This window comes from Schistocerca nitens, chromosome 4, assembly GCF_023898315.1.
Source record: "Schistocerca nitens isolate TAMUIC-IGC-003100 chromosome 4, iqSchNite1.1, whole genome shotgun sequence".
Taxonomy (NCBI): Eukaryota; Metazoa; Arthropoda; class Insecta; order Orthoptera; family Acrididae; genus Schistocerca; species Schistocerca nitens.
This window is the reverse complement of record NC_064617.1, coordinates 847,643,734-847,649,945: the sequence shown is the minus strand read 5'-3', so window position 1 is coordinate 847,649,945 and position 6,212 is coordinate 847,643,734. Positions and strand designations below refer to the sequence as shown.

General features: G+C 41.5%; 1 non-coding gene across 1 annotated transcript; it reads right to left on the bottom strand.

Moving 5' to 3' along the window:
• Nucleotides 1-5,377: 5,377 nt before the first annotated feature.
• On the bottom strand, nt 5,378-5,450 carry Trnaa-cgc (transfer RNA alanine (anticodon CGC)). Its single transcript has one exon. It is a non-coding gene; the product is annotated as a tRNA-Ala (tRNA).
• Nucleotides 5,451-6,212: the final 762 nt, after the last annotated feature.

The following is a 6,212-nucleotide window of genomic DNA, read 5'->3' as shown; positions in this document are numbered from 1 at the left end:
TCGTAGTCAGTATTATTTTGTCACACTGTCACTTCAGACACTCAAATAATTTTAATTCTGTTTGTCATACCAAAACTTAATTTATGAGGTAACTATGATGTAAAAAAGGTATATACTGTGTATGTGAAACTGGTCCAATGTAAGACAGGTTAAATAAATAAATAAATAAGCATCCCAGAAAACATTTATAGATTACCCCAAAACTGATTCTTGTTAATCCATTAGTGGATTAATTCACAAGAGATATTTTTACTTTCCATCTAGTGGATGACAGGAATGAACCATTGTAAAGATATGCAGTTATAAAAAAATTACCCACAGTTTGCGTAGATGGTTTTTAATTTCTTTACTGAATAAAATATTTCGGGACTATCAGCACAATCTTCAGATGCAACTGTTCACATAGGAAAATTTTCCGAAATCACATTACAGCGATGCATATACAACATAACAATATTACTGACACACTACTCGTTACAATTTGTCAAACGTTTATCGGTCATGAGATTAAATTACAATTCCTGCTCTTAAGTCAGCTTATACATGAAATTAGAATTATTCATAGTCACAGGAAAACTATTAACGCAATAATCAATTCTACTTTACGTGTTATGCAACGAAGTGCACCCGGAGATGGGGTTGGAAGTTTGGAAATGGATTATGCAATAAAGAAATTGAAATCGACCCTTGCAGCCAGAGCTGCATGTATTTATGATTGCAAAAGACTGCATGTATATCTTCAGCAAGGCGGAGAAAGAGCACAAACTGCCTTGACAACCTTGTCTCGAGTGCGTAAGGTGTTCAGTGAGGGGAGGGCAAACAGTAGAGGTGGTGCGATCTCCTGGCCACCCCGGTCTTCTGAGGTCTCTCGCTGTGATTTTTACCTGCGGGGCAAACTGGAGGGCCAGGTGTGCGCATATAATCTTCACTCACTGGAAGAGGTATAGCAGAACGTTGAAAACGCTGCTATCCGTCTGGAAAAGCTGTTTCGCGTGTCTCACTGTTTCATGAATCGAGCACATTGCTGCATCGGCCTCAACAGTGGGGATTCTCCTACCTCTTGTGTGAAGTCTATCAACGTGGGTCTAAGCCTGCATCAGTCGTAAGGTAAATCTGGTGTGGGTGGGTCTTATTTCCCTGTTTTATTATGTCATCTTTTGCTCCTGTTCCTCTGGGTGCATCTTAATTCACTGGAGTATAACTGTGAGAGCAGTAAAGGAAGAGAAAAACTTAGTGGCACCCTATACTTGATGCCAGTCCAGTTGGATGAAATTTGTTCCAGTGTAGTAATGAATCCCCACAGAGGGTGATTCATTCTCCAGATAGTACTTTTAGAGGATAATATGCTATTTCCTCGGGTAATTCGTCATTAAGAAGGAGGATTGTGTTTGTACAAATGCGAGCAGTCAGATTGATACATTATTTTCACTAGGAGTCATCCTGTAATCACCTCTTTAAGGAGCTTGGTGATTTAGTCTATCGTCCACTATGTGTAAATTCACTAATGAAACTTAGCACCCTCTGTCAGGCACTTAAAATAATGTGATTTGCAGAGTACCCGTGTAGATGTAGAAATGCATCTTAGTTTTACGAGATCATTGATGTCCACAACTACAATATCAGAGGAAAAATTCAACTTCAATACTAAAGCAGTCAACGAGTCAGAATGAAGTGCAAAATAAATATTTGATTTATGTTCTTTCGATCTCAAATAAGAGTATTCAACTAAAAGTATGCACCGCATGCAGCTCAAAAGATGGTTGATAAGCGTTTCTCTAACTACGGGGGTAACATTAAAGATTAATACATTAATGTATGCAAAATTACAGCCAGTGTGCTTTTTAGTAGCTGTTGGCTGCCAGCTAAAAGCTAAACCCAAAAACAATTATATTATGCATTGGAACATTATTTAGATGAAAATGTTGCAAATGATGCATGTCACTATATTTGGGAAGTATCGCTGTCCTTTCATTTTATTCATAACTTTCACGTAACGCCATTAACACAAGACCCACTACTCAAGCTTATCGTAGCCATTCACAGTGTTGTTGTTGCTGCGATATATCTACCAGAAGAATGATGTGATACAACCGAGTGCTGTGGCGCAGAGGTTACCGCACTGGACTCGCGTTTGGGAGGACGACGGTTCAAATCCGCGTCCGACCATCCTCATTTAGGTTTTCCCTGATTTCCCTAATCCATTCCATGCAAATGGCTGGATGGCTCCTTTGAAACTGTATTGTCGATATCTTTCCGCATCCTCGAAAAAATTCAAGTCTGTGCTACATTCCTAATGTCCTCGTTATCGACGGTGCGTTTAAACGCTAATCCTCCTTCCCTCCTTCTTGGTTTGATGCTGCTCTCTGTACTAGCCTATCTTGAGCAAAATCTCTTCATTTTTGCATACCTACTGCAACGTACATCGCAACTGATCCCTTTTTTTAGTCGAGCTGACACTACAAACTCCTTTTCTCCCAACTCCAGTCAGCACCTCGACAGAAGCTGTTCAATCTACCCATCTAATCTTTACCATTCTCCAGTAGATCTATTTCTGTACAAGTCTACATAATAGACAAATATCTTCAGGTAAGATGTCCTAACACAAGAAATCGTAAAATTATCAAATATGCAGCAACCAGTTGCAAAATCATATTTTATTTATTCGCTTTTGCAAATCGATATCAACTGATTAACGGCCATCATCGGTGCGGACTGGTCGTGTGAGGTTTTCCAATTAACTGCTGAAGTTTGTTATTGTGCCTAGTTCGAGTTTTAGTTGCAATCGTTTAAACAGCAAATCTAATATTTCTACACAAATAATCAAAAATTAACGGAGAAACAACTCTTCAAAGTTCAAAATGCAGACGAAAAAGATTCTTGTAAATGGCTTCTTTCTTGATGAATAACTTACTAATTTAACTTCGTATAATAATCATGAATACAAGACATTGAAGCTGGCCGTGGTGTCCAAGCGGTTCTAGGCGCTACAGTATGGAACTGCGCGACCGCTACGGTCGCAGGTTCGAATCCTGCCTCGGGCATGGATGTGTGTGATGTCCTTAGGTTAGTTAGGTTTAAGTAGTTCTAAGTTCCAGGGGCTGATGACCTCAGATGTTAATTCCCATAGTGCTCAGAGCCATTTGAACCACTTGACAAGACAATGAAAATAAAGCTGGTGACTACCTGCCAACACATCGTATTTAATAAACGATGCTTTAGTAAGAAACTTACCCCAAGGTACGTTAAAAGTGTGTTTAATAGCAAGAGCACTAATGAATGTATGTTTCGTTATAAATGGAAGTGTGAAGTGATTATTACATGAAGTGAAATTAGGAAGTTATTCATCAAGAAAGAAGCCATTTACAAGAATCTTTTTCGTCTGCATTTTGAACTTTCAAGAGTTGTTTCTCGATTAATTTTTGATTATTTGTGTAGAGATATTAGATTTTCTGTTCAAAAGATTGCAACTAAAACTCAAATTAGGCACAACAACAAACTTCAGCAGTTAATTGGGCAACCTAATACGACCAGTCCGCACCGATGATGGCTGTTAATCAGTCGACATCGATTTCCAAAAGTGAATAAATAAAACATGATTTTGCAACTAGTTGCTGCATATTTGGTAATTTTGTGGTTTACGGTCGCTGCACGACTTGGGAACCACATGGAGCCCACCACTCACAAAAGTCGTATCCGATATTACCATATTTTTTAGAAACGCATTTCTTGCTAATGCCAGCCTGCATTTTATGTCTTTTCCTTCTAGCATCGTCAGCTATATTCCTGGATAAGCAGCAAAACGCAGCCCCTCATTTTACTCTGCTGTTTCCTAATTCAATTCCTTCGCCATCACCTGATTTAATTCGACACCCACGGCGGAACTTCGTATCAGACTGTGGGAAGCCCAAGGGAAACTATTTCAACAATTACCTTATCCAGGAGAGCTACAATGGTTTCCAAAACATAACGACGTAGTATATTTCACATGATGTGTCACTGCCAACAACATAGTTCTTTCAGATGGACTACACACAGAAAGAACTGCTACAGTAAAATACGGAAGGTAAGTGAAGGAAATACGTAATGAGACGAAAAGAAATGATACTTTTATTCAACGACAATAATTATGCAGAAGGTTTTGCTCTTCATGATGGTCCCCTTGACGTTACAAAAGGCGGGACGTGGTTTTAATATATTGTGCGATCACCGCGGACAGCAAAGCATGCTCTGAAATATTCTCTCATGTTGGCCATAAGTTTGGTAACGACTTCTCGCGGTAGGACGTTCGACTCCTCCACATGCGGGGGCTGACAACTGCTGGATGGTCATTCATGCAAGTGATCATCCAGTAATACGTGCCCTCAACACGTTGCACCCGTGCTCGATGGCATGTAAGCTGAAGGAACAGTCATGTCATTCCATTGGCAGAATCTCCTCTCTTTCCCAGAGCTTCCCACTCCATAACACCTGGTCCACCAAAACGGTCATGTTCAATATTATTCCTGGTGCATTAATTGTTTCCAGCTCTCTCCACATAAAGATACGTCCCCCATTGTCGAACATAATCGTTTTGGTGGTCCAGATGTGTTGGTGTAGGTAGGCATAACACTGCATGGGCATGCTGATCTCCAAATCTTTCAGTATTGTACACTGACCGGTCAACGCTATTGTGACGCTAAATACTCCTTCCCCATGCGCATATTTTCGTAAGTGCATTGGGCCCTGAATTCATTTTTATGGATGTCAATGCGTAACCGCAGCGAACAGCGCAAGTAAAGGAGCTCTTGGAACGAAAGGCTATTCGAGACCATCTTAGTCCTCCTTGTTTCATGTTTGCTGGATACTCCTTTGTTTTCCAGGAAATACAGGGTACAGCCTACATACGAGAGCGCCGCACTGCCCACGTCTGAAGCGCAACGTAGTTTCGAGAGCTCACAAATGACTTACGTTCTATTACGCTTCCACCTTAATCACACAAATAGGTCTGAAACTGACATCTGCCTGTAAAACGTAGATACAAGACGTGACATGTGTAAGTGCAGATATTTCTATTGGTGACGGAGGACGGTGTACAGAATAACATTATAGCAGCATTAACACCATTTGCAGAGCAATAATTATAGTTGTTACTAATAGTACTTTTTCAGTTCGGCTTGTACTTTCAAGAGCAAGCTATTAAGGCTAATTTCTCTAAGGAGGAGGAGGAGGAGGACGAGATTAGTGTTTAACGTCCCGTCGACAACGAGGTCATTTGAGACGGAGCGCAAGCTCGGGCTAGGGAAGGATGGGGAAGGAAATCGGCCGTGCCCTTTCAAAGGAACCATCCCGGCATTTGCCTGTAGCGATTTAGGGAAATCACGGAAAACCTAAATCAGGATGGCCGGAGACGGGATTGAACCGTCGTCCTCCGGAATGCGAGTCCAGTGTGCTAACCACTGCGCCACCTCGCTCGCTGTCTAAGGAGGTCAGGTGACGTAGTGTGGCATGTACAGGGTGTTTAAAAAATGACCGGTATATTTGAAACGGCAATAAAAACTAAACGAGCAGCGATAGAAATACACCGTTTGTTGCAATATGCTTGGGACAACAGTACATTTTCAGGCAGACAAACTTTCGAAATTACAGTAGTTACAATTTTCAACAACAGATGGCGCTGCGTTCTGGGAAACTCTGTAGTACAATATTTTCCACATATCCACCATGCGTAGCAATAATATGGCGTAGTCTCTGAATGAAATTACCCGAAACCTTTGACAACGTGTCTGGCGGAATGGCTTCACATGCAGATGAGATGTACTGCTTCAGCTGTTCAATTGTTTCTGGATTCTGGCGGTACACCTGGTCTTTCAAGTGTCGCCACAGAAAGAAGTCACAGGGGTTCATGTCTGGCGAATAGGGAGGCCAATCCACGCCGCCTCCTGTATGTTTCGGATAGCCCAAAGCAATCACACGATCATCGAAATATTCATTCAGGAAATTAAAGACGTCGGCCGTGCGATGTGCCCGGGCACCATCTTGCATAAACCACGAGGTGTTCGCAGTGTCGTCTAAGGCAGTTTGTACCGCCACAAATTCACGAAGAATGTCCAGATAGCGTGATGCAGAAATCGTTTCGGATGTGAAAGATGGGCCAATGATTCCTTTGGAAGAAATGGCGGCCCAGTCCAGTACTTTTTGAGGATGCAGGGACGATGGGACTGCAACATGGGGCT